At 30.1% G+C, this 13764-nt stretch overlaps 9 non-coding genes across 9 annotated transcripts; all 9 read left to right on the top strand.

The window, feature by feature from the left end:
* The first annotated feature begins 870 nt into the window (after positions 1–870).
* Positions 871–943, top strand: TRNAT-CGU (transfer RNA threonine (anticodon CGU)). The gene has a single exon. It is a non-coding gene; the product is annotated as a tRNA-Thr (tRNA).
* Positions 944–1375: 432 nt separating this feature from the next.
* Positions 1376–1449, top strand: TRNAT-AGU (transfer RNA threonine (anticodon AGU)). The gene has a single exon. It is a non-coding gene; the product is annotated as a tRNA-Thr (tRNA).
* Positions 1450–2897: 1448 nt separating this feature from the next.
* TRNAT-CGU (transfer RNA threonine (anticodon CGU)) lies at positions 2898–2970 on the top strand. Its single transcript has one exon. It is a non-coding gene; the product is annotated as a tRNA-Thr (tRNA).
* Positions 2971–5425: 2455 nt separating this feature from the next.
* On the top strand, positions 5426–5502 carry TRNAT-AGU (transfer RNA threonine (anticodon AGU)). Its single transcript has one exon. It is a non-coding gene; the product is annotated as a tRNA-Thr (tRNA).
* A 1955-nt stretch (positions 5503–7457) lies between these two features.
* Positions 7458–7531, top strand: TRNAT-AGU (transfer RNA threonine (anticodon AGU)). The gene has a single exon. It is a non-coding gene; the product is annotated as a tRNA-Thr (tRNA).
* Positions 7532–7967: 436 nt separating this feature from the next.
* TRNAT-CGU (transfer RNA threonine (anticodon CGU)) lies at positions 7968–8040 on the top strand. Its single transcript has one exon. It is a non-coding gene; the product is annotated as a tRNA-Thr (tRNA).
* Positions 8041–8472: 432 nt separating this feature from the next.
* On the top strand, positions 8473–8546 carry TRNAT-AGU (transfer RNA threonine (anticodon AGU)). Its single transcript has one exon. It is a non-coding gene; the product is annotated as a tRNA-Thr (tRNA).
* Positions 8547–9994: 1448 nt separating this feature from the next.
* TRNAT-CGU (transfer RNA threonine (anticodon CGU)) lies at positions 9995–10067 on the top strand. Its single transcript has one exon. It is a non-coding gene; the product is annotated as a tRNA-Thr (tRNA).
* Positions 10068–12522: 2455 nt separating this feature from the next.
* Positions 12523–12599, top strand: TRNAT-AGU (transfer RNA threonine (anticodon AGU)). Its single transcript has one exon. It is a non-coding gene; the product is annotated as a tRNA-Thr (tRNA).
* Positions 12600–13764: the final 1165 nt, after the last annotated feature.

Raw genomic sequence — 13764 nt, forward strand, 5'->3', positions numbered from 1 at the left:
TGTTCTGTGACCTTTAGAATGGTTCATCTTAAATTAAAATTTAAAAAAGTGGTTTTGTGAAGATTTTTAAAGTAATGCCTTGAATGAAAAAGGGAAAAGACAATGACAAAGAGCAAAATAGAGATAAAAGATCATTCTGGAGTTGAATTCAAGTAATGCATTCTTGAACAAGGCATAATTAAAAATTTTATGAATATGATAAGCAGTATATTAATGAGGTGTTTATGAATAAGATGAGTGTTATCATCTAAAGTGATTGAGTAGAGCATTGTATGAACTTAGAAAAGATTATGAAAGAGAAAAACTCAGGATTTTCTTGAAAACTATAAGGCAAACTGTCCCTTTAAGCATTTTCAAGAGGGTGCTGTGGCTTAGTTGGTTAAAGCGCCTGTCTAGTAAACAGGTGATCCTAAGTTCAAATTTCAGCAGCGCCTTCATTTTCTTATTCTTAAATAAAAAATTATTTTCATTTAGTCGTACTTTGATACAATTAAATTAGAAAAGTCTGATTCATCTTTCTGTTGAACAGATCATCTTAAACCTCATAAAAAATAAAAGTGTTCTCATTATTATAGTAGCAATACTGTGATCGCAAAATGAAAAAGGTATATCAATGAGGAAGTCACAGTTGAAATATTACCCTAAATTTGAGCAATATTGATGTTTTTATGTAAAACAATTATTTGTAACTATTCAATAAAGGGAATTGAGTTTAAAAATAGTTTTTTTTAATACCATATAGTTATTCTTGTTTAGAGATTAGGAATCCTTTCTTTTATAACAATGGAATACATATAAAGAATCTTTATTGCAGGCACCGAATTTGATCGCCAATACTAAATTAATGATTCCATCATTGTTACTACACAAGGTGCTGTGGCTAAGTGGTTAAAGTGCCTGTCTCGTAAACAGAAAATCCTGAGTTCAAATCTCAGCAGCACCTTATTATTGGCTCTTACATGTAAGAATAATTTTCATCACGCAAATGTTGAATACTATTTAAAAAGAAAAGTCTTGTTCTGTGACCTTTAGAATGGTTCATCTTAAATTGAAATTTAAAAAAGTGGTATTGTGAAGATTTTTAAAGTAATGTCTTGAATGAAAAAGGGAAAAGACAATGACAAAGAGCAAAATAGAGATAAAAGATCATTCTGGAGTTGAATTCAAGTAATGCATTCTTGAACAAGGCATAATTCAAAATTTTATGAATATGGTAAGCAGTATATTAATGAGGTGTTTATGAATAAGATGAGTGTTCTCATCTAAAGTGATTGAGTAGAGCATTGTATGAACTTAGAAAAGATTATGAAAGAGAAAAACTCAGGATTTTCTTGAAAACTATAAGGCAAACTGTCCCTTTAAGCATTTTCAAGAGGGTGCTGTGGCTTAGTTGGTTAAAGCGCCTGTCTAGTAAACAGGAGATCCTGAGTTCAAATCTCAGCAGCGCCTTCATTTTCTTATTCTTAAATAAAAAATTATTTTCATTAAGTCGTACTTTGATACAATTAAATCAGAAAAGTCTGATTCATCTTTCTGTTGAACAGATCATCTTAAACCTAATAAAAAATAAAAGTGTTCTCATGATTATAGTAGCAATACTGTGATCGCAAAATGAAAAAGGTATATCAATGAGGAAGTCACAGTTGAAATATTACCCTAAATTTGAGCAATATTGATGTTTTTATGTAAAACAATTATTTGTAACTATTCAATAAAGGGAATTGAGTTTAAAAATAGTTTTTTTTAATACCATATAGTTATTCTTGTTTAGAGATTAGGAATCCTTTCTTTTATAACAATGGAATACATATAAAGAATCTTTATTGCAGGCACCGGATTCGATCGCCAATATTAAATTAATGATTCCTTCATTATTACTACAGTAGGTGCTGTGGCTAAGTGTTTAAAGTGCCTGTCTCGTAAACAGGAAATACTGAGTTCAAATCTCAACAGCACTTTATTATTGGCTCCCTACATGTAAGAATCATTTTCATCACGCAAATGTTGAATACTATTTAAGAAAAGTCTTGTTCTGTGACCTTTAGAATGGTTCATCTTAAATTGAAATTTAAAAAAGTGGTATTGTGAAGATTTTTAAAGTAATGTCTTGAATGAAAAAGGGAAAAGACAACGACAAAGAGCAAAATAGAGATAAAAGATCATTCTGGAGTTGAATTCAAGTAATGCATTCTTGAACAAGGCATAATTCAAAATTTTATGAATATGGTAAGCAGTATATTAATGAGGTGTTTATGAATAAGATGAGTGTTCTCATCTAAAGTGATTGAGTAGAGCATTGTATGAACTTAGAAAAGATTATGAAAGAGAAAAACTCAGGATTTTCTTGAAAACTATAAGGCAAACTGTCCCTTAAAGCATTTTCAAGAGGGTACTGTGGCTTAGCTGGTAAAAGCGCCTGTCTAGTAAACAGGAGATCCTGAGCTCAAATCTCAGAAGTGCCTTCATTTTCTTATTCTTAAATAAAAAATTATTTTCATTAAGTCGTACTTTGATACAATTAAATTAGAAAAGTCTGATTCATCTTTCTGTTGAACAGATCATCTTAAACCTAATAAAAAATAAAAGTGTTCTCATGATTATAGTAGCAATACTGTGATTGCAAAATGAAAATGGTATATCAATGAGGAAGTCACAGATGAAATATATCACTAAATTTGAGCAATATTGATTTTTTTATGTAAAACAATTATTTGTAACTATTCAATATAGGGAATTGAGTTTAAAAAGAGTTTTTTTAAAACAACATAGTTATTCTTGTTTAGAGATTAGGAATCCTTTCTTTTATAACATTGGAATACATATAAAGAATCTTTATTGCAGGCACCGAATTTGATCGCCAATACTAAATTAATGATTCCTTAATTGTTACTACAGTAGGTGCTGTGGCTAAGTGGTTAAAGTGCCTGTCTCGTAAACAGGAAGTTCTGAGTTTAAATCTCAGCAGCACCTTATTATTGGCTCCTTACATGTAAGAATAATTTTCATCACGCAAATGTTGAATACTATTTAAAAAGAAAAGTCTTGTTCTGTGACCTTTAGAATGGTTCATCTTAAATTGAAATAAAAAAAGTGGTATTGTGAAGATTTTTAAAGTAATGCCTTAATTGAAAAAGGGAAAAGACAATGACAAAGAGCAAAATAGAGATAAAAGATCATTCTGGAGTTGAATTCAAGTAATGCATTCTTGAACAAGACATAATTCAAAATTCTATGAATATAGTAAGCAGTATATTAATGACGTGTTTATGAATAAGATGAGTGTTCTCGTCTAAAGTGATTGAGTAGAGCATTGTATGAACTTAGTGAAGATTATGAAAGTGAAAAACTCAGCATTTTCTTGAAAACTATAAGGCAAACTGTGACTTAAAGCATTTTCAAGAGGGTCCTGTGGCTTAGCTGGTTAATGCGCCTGTCTAGTAAACAGGTGATCCTGAGTTCAAATCTCATCAGCGCCTTCTTTATCCTATTCTTAAATAAAAAACGTATTTTCATTAATTCGTACTTTGGTACAATTAAATTAGAAAAGTCTGATTCATCTTTCTGTTGAACAGATCATCTTAAACCTGATAAATAATCAGTGTTCTCATGATTATAGTAGCAATACTGTGATTTCAAAATGAAAATGGTATATAAATGAGGAAATCACAGATGAAATATAACCCTAAAGTTGAGCAATATTGATGTTTTTATGTAAAACAAATATTTGTAACTATTCAATATAGGGAATTGAGTTTAAAAAGAGTTTTTTTTAATACCACATAGTAATTTTTGTTTAGAGATTAGGAATCCTTTCTTTTATAACATTGGAATACATATAAAGAATCTTTAATGCAGGCACCAAATTCGATCGGCAATACTAAATTAATGATTCCTTCATTGTTACTACAGTAGGTGCTGTGGCTAAGTTGTTAAAGTCCCTGTCTCGTAAACAGGAAATCCAGAGTTCAAATCTCAGCAGCACCTTATTATTGGCTCATTACATGTAAGAATATTTTTCATCACACAAATGTTGAATACTATTTAAAAAGAAAAGTTCTGTGACCTTTAGAATGGTTCATCTTAAATTGAAAGAAAAAATGTGGTATTGTGAAGATTTTTAAAGTAATGCCTTGAATGAAAAAGGGAAAAGACAATGACAAAGAGCAAAATAGAGATAAAAGATCATTCTGGAGTTGAATTCAAGTAATGCATTCTTGAACAAGGCATAATTTAAAATTCTATGAATATGGTAAGCAGTATATTAATGATGTGTTTATGAATGAGATGACTGTTCTCATCTAAAGTGATTGAGTAGAGCATTGTATGAACTTAGAAAAGATTATGAAAGAGAAAAACTCAGGATTTTCTTGAAAACTATAAGGCAAACTGTCCCTTTAAGCATTTTCAAGAGGGTACTGTGGCTTAGTTGGTTAAAGCGCCTGTCTAGTAAACAAGAGATCCTGAGCTCAAATCTCAGAAGTGCCTTCATTTTCTTATTCTTAAATAAAAAATAATTTTCATTAAGTCGGACTTTGATACAATTAAATTAGAAAAGTCTGATTCATCTTTCTGTTTAACAGATCATCTTAAACCTGATAAAAAATAAAAGTGTTCTCATGATTATAGTAGCAATACTGTGATTGCAAAATGAAAATGGTATCTCAATGAAGAAGTCACAGATTAAATATAACCCTAAATTTGAGCAATATTGATTTGTTTATGTAAAACAATTATTTGTAACTATTCAATATAGGGAATTGAGTTTAAAAAGAGTTTTTTTTAATACCCCATAGTTATTCTTGTTTAGAGATTAGGAATCCTTTCTTTTATAACATTGGAATACATATAAAGAATCTTTATTGCAGGCACTGAATTCAATCGCCAATACTAAATTAATGATTCTTTCATTATTACTACACTAGGTGCTGTCGCTAAGTGGTTAAAGTGCCTGTCTCGTAAACATGAAATCCTGAGTTCAGATTTCAACAGCACCTTATTATTGGCTCCTTACATGTAAGAATAATTTTCATCACGCAAATGTTGAATACTATTTGAAAAGAAAAGTCTTGTTCTGTGACCTTTAGAATGGTTCATATTAAATTGAAATAAAAAAGTGGTATTGTGAAGATTTTTAAAGTAATGCCTTGAATGAAAAAAGGAAAAGACAATGACAAAGAGCAAAATAGAGATAAAAGATCATTCTGGAGTTGAATTCAAGTAATGCAATCTTGAACAAGGCATAATTCAAAATTCTATGAATATGGTAAGCAGTATATTAAAGAGGTGTTTATGAATAAGATGAGTGTTCTCATCTAAAGTGATTGAGTAGAGCATTGTATGAACTTAGAAGAGATTATGAAAGAGAAAAACTCAGGATTTTCTAGAAAACTATAAGGCAAACTGTCCCTTTAAGCATTTTCAAGAGGGTGCTGTGGCTTAGTTGGTTAAAGCGCCTGTCTAGTAAACAGGAGATCCTGAGTTCAAATCTCAGCAGCGCGTTCATTTTCTTATTCTTAAATAAAAAAATATTTTCATTAAGTCGTACTTTGATACAATTAAATTAGAAAAGTCTGATTCATCTTTCTGTTGAACAGATCATCTTAAACCTAATAAAAAATAAAAGTGTTCTCATGATTATAGTAGCAATACTGTGATCGCAAAATGAAAAAGGTATATCAATGAGGAAGTCACAGTTGAAATATTACCCTAAATTTGAGCAATATTGATGTTTTTATGTAAAACAATTATTTGTAACTATTCAATAAAGGGAATTGAGTTTAAAAAGAGTTTTTTTTAATACCATATAGTTATTCTTGTTTAGAGATTAGGAATCCTTTCTTTTATAACAATGGAATACATATAAAGAATCTTTATTGCAGGCACCGGATTCAATCGCCAATATTAAATTAATGATTCCTTCATTGTTACTACAGTAGGTGCTTTGGCTAAGTGGTTAAAGTGCCTGTCTCGTAAACAGGAAATCCTGAGTTCAAATCTCAACAGCACTTTATTATTGCCTCCCTACATGTAAGAATCATTTTCATCACGCAAATGTTGAATACTATTTAAAAAGAAATGTCTTGTTCTGTGACCTTTAGAATGGTTCATCTTAATTTGAAATTTAAAAAAGTGGTATTGTGAAGATTTTTAAAGTAATGTCTTGAATGAAAAAGGGAAAAGACAATGACAAAGAGCAAAATAGAGATAAAAGATCATTCTGGAGTTGAATTCAAGTAATGCATTCTTGAACAAGGCATAATTTAAAATTTTATGAATATGGTAAGCAGTATATTAATGAGGTGTTTATGAATAAGATGAGTGTTCTCATCTAAAGTGATTGAGTAGAGCATTGTATGAACTTAGAAAAGATTATGAAAGAGAAAAACTCAGGATTTTCTTGAAAACTATAAGGCAAACTGTCCCTTTAGGTATTTTCAAGAGGGTGCTGTGGCTTAGCTTGTTAAAGCACCTGTCTAGTAAACAGGAGATCCTGAGTTCAAATCTCAGCAGCGCCTTCATTTTCTTATTCTTAAATAAAAAATTATTTTCATTAAGTCGTACTTTGATAGAATTAAATTAGAAAAGTCTGATTCATCTTTCTGTTGAACAGATCATCTTAAACCTAATAAAAAATAAAAGTGTTCTCATGATTATAGTAGCAATACTGTGATCGCAAAATGAAAATTGTATATCAATGAGGAAGTCACAGATTAAATATAACCCTAAATTTGAGCAATATTGATATGTTTATGTAAAACCATTATTTGTAACTATTCAATATAGGGAATTGAGTTTAAAAAGAGTTTTTTTTAATACCACATAGTTATTCTTGTTTAGAGATTAGGAATCCTTTCTTTTATAACAATGGAATACATATAAAGAATCTTTATTGCAGGCACCGAATTCGATCGCCAATATTAAATTAATGATTCCTTCATTGTTACCACAGTAGGTGCTGTGGCTAAGTGGTTGAAGTGCCTGTCTCGTAAACAGGAAATCCTGAGTTCAAATCTCAACAGCACTTTATTATTGGCTCCCTACATGTAAGAATCATTTTCATCACGCAAATGTTGTATACTATTTAAAAAGAAAAGTCTTGTTCTGTGACCTTTAGAATGGTTCATCTTAAATTAAAATTTAAAAAAGTGGTTTTGTGAAGATTTTTAAAGTAATGCCTTGAATGAAAAAGGGAAAAGACAATGACAAAGAGCAAAATAGAGATAAAAGATCATTCTGGAGTTGAATTCAAGTAATGCATTCTTGAACAAGGCATAATTAAAAATTTTATGAATATGATAAGCAGTATATTAATGAGGTGTTTATGAATAAGATGAGTGTTATCATCTAAAGTGATTGAGTAGAGCATTGTATGAACTTAGAAAAGATTATGAAAGAGAAAAACTCAGGATTTTCTTGAAAACTATAAGGCAAACTGTCCCTTTAAGCATTTTCAAGAGGGTGCTGTGGCTTAGTTGGTTAAAGCGCCTGTCTAGTAAACAGGAGATCCTGAGTTCAAATCTCAGCAGCGCCTTCATTTTCTTATTCTTAAATAAAAAATTATTTTCATTTAGTCGTACTTTGATACAATTAAATTAGAAAAGTCTGATTCATCTTTCTGTTGAACAGATCATCTTAAACCTCATAAAAAATAAAAGTGTTCTCATGATTATAGTAGCAATACTGTGATCGCAAAATGAAAAAGGTATATCAATGAGGAAGTCACAGTTGAAATATTACCCTAAATTTGAGCAATATTGATGTTTTTATGTAAAACAATTATTTGTAACTATTCAATAAAGGGAATTGAGTTTAAAAATAGGTTTTTTTAATACCATATAGTTATTCTTGTTTAGAGATTAGGAATCCTTTCTTTTATAACAATGGAATACATATAAAGAATCTTTATTGCAGGCACCGAATTTGATCGCCAATATTAAATTAATGATTCCATCATTGTTACTACACAAGGTGCTGTGGCTAAGTGGTTAAAGTGCCTGTCTCGTAAACAGAAAATCCTGAGTTCAAATCTCAGCAGCACCTTATTATTGGCTCTTACATGTAAGAATAATTTTCATCACGCAAATGTTGAATACTATTTAAAAAGAAAAGTCTTGTTCTGTGACCTTTAGAATGGTTCATCTTAAATTGAAATTTAAAAAAGTGGTATTGTGAAGATTTTTAAAGTAATGTCTTGAATGAAAAAGGGAAAAGACAATGACAAAGAGCAAAATAGAGATAAAAGATCATTCTGGAGTTGAATTCAAGTAATGCATTCTTGAACAAGGCATAATTCAAAATTTTATGAATATGGTAAGCAGTATATTAATGAGGTGTTTATGAATAAGATGAGTGTTCTCATCTAAAGTGATTGAGTAGAGCATTGTATGAACTTAGAAAAGATTATGAAAGAGAAAAACTCAGGATTTTCTTGAAAACTATAAGGCAAACTGTCCCTTTAAGCATTTTCAAGAGGGTGCTGTGGCTTAGTTGGTTAAAGCGCCTGTCTAGTAAACAGGAGATCCTGAGTTCAAATCTCAGCAGCGCCTTCATTTTCTTATTCTTAAATAAAAAATTATTTTCATTAAGTCGTACTTTGATACAATTAAATCAGAAAAGTCTGATTCATCTTTCTGTTGAACAGATCATCTTAAACCTAATAAAAAATAAAAGTGTTCTCATGATTATAGTAGCAATACTGTGATCGCAAAATGAAAAAGGTATATCAATGAGGAAGTCACAGTTGAAATATTACCCTAAATTTGAGCAATATTGATGTTTTTATGTAAAACAATTATTTGTAACTATTCAATAAAGGGAATTGAGTTTAAAAATAGTTTTTTTTAATACCATATAGTTATTCTTGTTTAGAGATTAGGAATCCTTTCTTTTATAACAATGGAATACATATAAAGAATCTTTATTGCAGGCACCGGATTCGATCGCCAATATTAAATTAATGATTCCTTCATTATTACTACAGTAGGTGCTGTGGCTAAGTGGTTAAAGTGCCTGTCTCGTAAACAGGAAATCCTGAGTTCAAATCTCAACAGCACTTTATTATTGGCTCCCTACATGTAAGAATCATTTTCATCACGCAAATGTTGAATACTATTTAAGAAAAGTCTTGTTCTCTGACCTTTAGAATGGTTCATCTTAAATTGAAATTTAAAAAAGTGGTATTGTGAAGATTTTTAAAGTAATGTCTTGAATGAAAAAGGGAAAAGACAACGACAAAGAGCAAAATAGAGATAAAAGATCATTCTGGAGTTGAATTCAAGTAATGCATTCTTGAACAAGGCATAATTCAAAATTTTATGAATATGGTAAGCAGTATATTAATGAGGTGTTTATGAATAAGATGAGTGTTCTCATCTAAAGTGATTGAGTAGAGCATTGTATGAACTTAGAAAAGATTATGAAAGAGAAAAACTCAGGATTTTCTTGAAAACTATAAGGCAAACTGTCCCTTAAAGCATTTTCAAGAGGGTACTGTGGCTTAGCTGGTAAAAGCGCCTGTCTAGTAAACAGGAGATCCTGAGCTCAAATCTCAGAAGTGCCTTCATTTTCTTATTCTTAAATAAAAAATTATTTTCATTAAGTCGTACTTTGATACAATTAAATTAGAAAAGTCTGATTCATCTTTCTGTTGAACAGATCATCTTAAACCTAATAAAAAATAAAAGTGTTCTCATGATTATAGTAGCAATACTGTGATTGCAAAATGAAAATGGTATATCAATGAGGAAGTCACAGATGAAATATATCACTAAATTTGAGCAATATTGATTTTTTTATGTAAAACAATTATTTGTAACTATTCAATATAGGGAATTGAGTTTAAAAAGAGTTTTTTTAAAACAACATAGTTATTCTTGTTTAGAGATTAGGAATCCTTTCTTTTATAACATTGGAATACATATAAAGAATCTTTATTGCAGGCACCGAATTTGATCGCCAATACTAAATTAATGATTCCTTAATTGTTACTACAGTAGGTGCTGTGGCTAAGTGGTTAAAGTGCCTGTCTCGTAAACAGGAAGTTCTGAGTTTAAATCTCAGCAGCACCTTATTATTGGCTCCTTACATGTAAGAATAATTTTCATCACGCAAATGTTGAATACTATTTAAAAAGAAAAGTCTTGTTCTGTGACCTTTAGAATGGTTCATCTTAAATTGAAATAAAAAAAGTGGTATTGTGAAGATTTTTAAAGTAATGCCTTAATTGAAAAAGGGAAAAGACAATGACAAAGAGCAAAATAGAGATAAAAGATCATTCTGGAGTTGAATTCAAGTAATGCATTCTTGAACAAGACATAATTCAAAATTCTATGAATATAGTAAGCAGTATATTAATGACGTGTTTATGAATAAGATGAGTGTTCTCGTCTAAAGTGATTGAGTAGAGCATTGTATGAACTTAGTGAAGATTATGAAAGTGAAAATCTCAGCATTTTCTTGAAAACTATAAGGCAAACTGTGACTTAAAGCATTTTCAAGAGGGTCCTGTGGCTTAGCTGGTTAATGCGCCTGTCTAGTAAACAGGTAATCCTGAGTTCAAATCTCATCAGCGCCTTCTTTATCCTATTCTTAAATAAAAAACGTATTTTCATTAATTCGTACTTTGGTACAATTAAATTAGAAAAGTCTGATTCATCTTTCTGTTGAACAGATCATCTTAAACCTGATAAATAATCAGTGTTCTCATGATTATAGTAGCAATACTGTGATTTCAAAATGAAAATGGTATATAAATGAGGAAATCACAGATGAAATATAACCCTAAAGTTGAGCAATATTGATGTTTTTATGTAAAACAAATATTTGTAACTATTCAATATAGGGAATTGAGTTTAAAAAGAGTTTTTTTTAATACCACATAGTAATTTTTGTTTAGAGATTAGGAATCCTTTCTTTTATAACATTGGAATACATATAAAGAATCTTTAATGCAGGCACCGAATTCGATCGGCAATACTAAATTAATGATTCCTTCATTGTTACTACAGTAGGTGCTGTGGCTAAGTTGTTAAAGTCCCTGTCTCGTAAACAGGAAATCCAGAGTTCAAATCTCAGCAGCACCTTATTATTGGCTCATTACATGTAAGAATATTTTTCATCACACAAATGTTGAATACTATTTAAAAAGAAAAGTTCTGTGACCTTTAGAATGGTTCATCTTAAATTGAAAGAAAAAATGTGGTATTGTGAAGATTTTTAAAGTAATGCCTTGAATGAAAAAGGGAAAAGACAATGACAAAGAGCAAAATAGAGATAAAAGATCATTCTGGAGTTGAATTCAAGTAATGCATTCTTGAACAAGGCATAATTTAAAATTCTATGAATATGGTAAGCAGTATATTAATGATGTGTTTATGAATGAGATGACTGTTCTCATCTAAAGTGATTGAGTAGAGCATTGTATGAACTTAGAAAAGATTATGAAAGAGAAAAACTCAGGATTTTCTTGAAAACTATAAGGCAAACTGTCCCTTTAAGCATTTTCAAGAGGGTACTGTGGCTTAGTTGGTTAAAGCGCCTGTCTAGTAAACAAGAGATCCTGAGCTCAAATCTCAGAAGTGCCTTCATTTTCTTATTCTTAAATAAAAAATAATTTTCATTAAGTCGGACTTTGATACAATTAAATTAGAAAAGTCTGATTCATCTTTCTGTTTAACAGATCATCTTAAACCTGATAAAAAATAAAAGTGTTCTCATGATTATAGTAGCAATACTGTGATTGCAAAATGAAAATGGTATCTCAATGAAGAAGTCACAGATTAAATATAACCCTAAATTTGAGCAATATTGATTTGTTTATGTAAAACAATTATTTGTAACTATTCAATATAGGGAATTGAGTTTAAAAAGAGTTTTTTTTAATACCCCATAGTTATTCTTGTTTAGAGATTAGGAATCCTTTCTTTTATAACATTGGAATACATATAAAGAATCTTTATTGCAGGCACTGAATTCAATCGCCAATACTAAATTAATGATTCTTTCATTATTACTACACTAGGTGCTGTCGCTAAGTGGTTAAAGTGCCTGTCTCGTAAACATGAAATCCTGAGTTCAGATTTCAACAGCACCTTATTATTGGCTCCTTACATGTAAGAATAATTTTCATCACGCAAATGTTGAATACTATTTGAAAAGAAAAGTCTTGTTCTGTGACCTTTAGAATGGTTCATATTAAATTGAAATAAAAAAGTGGTATTGTGAAGATTTTTAAAGTAATGCCTTGAATGAAAAAAGGAAAAGACAATGACAAAGAGCAAAATAGAGATAAAAGATCATTCTGGAGTTGAATTCAAGTAATGCAATCTTGAACAAGGCATAATTCAAAATTCTATGAATATGGTAAGCAGTATATTAAAGAGGTGTTTATGAATAAGATGAGTGTTCTCATCTAAAGTGATTGAGTAGAGCATTGTATGAACTTAGAAGAGATTATGAAAGAGAAAAACTCAGGATTTTCTAGAAAACTATAAGGCAAACTGTCCCTTTAAGCATTTTCAAGAGGGTGCTGTGGCTTAGTTGGTTAAAGCGCCTGTCTAGTAAACAGGAGATCCTGAGTTCAAATCTCAGCAGCGCGTTCATTTTCTTATTCTTAAATAAAAAAATATTTTCATTAAGTCGTACTTTGATACAATTAAATTAGAAAAGTCTGATTCATCTTTCTGTTGAACAGATCATCTTAAACCTAATAAAAAATAAAAGTGTTCTCATGATTATAGTAGCAATACTGTGATCGCAAAATGAAAAAGGTATATCAATGAGGAAGTCACAGTTGAAATATTACCCTAAATTTGAGCAATATTGATGTTTTTATGTAAAACAATTATTTGTAACTATTCAATAAAGGGAATTGAGTTTAAAAAGAGTTTTTTTTAATACCATATAGTTATTCTTGTTTAGAGATTAGGAATCCTTTCTTTTATAACAATGGAATACATATAAAGAATCTTTATTGCAGGCACCGGATTCAATCGCCAATATTAAATTAATGATTCCTTCATTGTTACTACAGTAGGTGCTTTGGCTAAGTGGTTAAAGTGCCTGTCTCGTAAACAGGAAATCCTGAGTTCAAATCTCAACAGCACTTTATTATTGCCTCCCTACATGTAAGAATCATTTTCATCACGCAAATGTTGAATACTATTTAAAAAGAAATGTCTTGTTCTGTGACCTTTAGAATGGTTCATCTTAATTTGAAATTTAAAAAAGTGGTATTGTGAAGATTTTTAAAGTAATGTCTTGAATGAAAAAGGGAAAAGACAATGACAAAGAGCAAAATAGAGATAAAAGATCATTCTGGAGTTGAATTCAAGTAATGCATTCTTGAACAAGGCATAATTTAAAATTTTATGAATATGGTAAGCAGTATATTAATGAGGTGTTTATGAATAAGATGAGTGTTCTCATCTAAAGTGATTGAGTAGAGCATTGTATGAACTTAGAAAAGATTATGAAAGAGAAAAACTCAGGATTTTCTTGAAAACTATAAGGCAAACTGTCCCTTTAGGTATTTTCAAGAGGGTGCTGTGGCTTAGCTTGTTAAAGCACCTGTCTAGTAAACAGGAGATCCTGAGTTCAAATCTCAGCAGCGCCTTCATTTTCTTATTCTTAAATAAAAAATTATTTTCATTAAGTCGTACTTTGATAGAATTAAATTAGAAAAGTCTGATTCATCTTTCTGTTGAACAGATCATCTTAAACCTAATAAAAAATAAAAGTGTTCTCATGATTATAGTAGCAATACTG

The sequence above is a fragment of the Triturus cristatus genome, chromosome 12 (assembly GCF_964204655.1).
Source record: "Triturus cristatus chromosome 12, aTriCri1.1, whole genome shotgun sequence".
Lineage (NCBI taxonomy): Eukaryota > Metazoa > Chordata > Amphibia > Caudata > Salamandridae > Triturus > Triturus cristatus.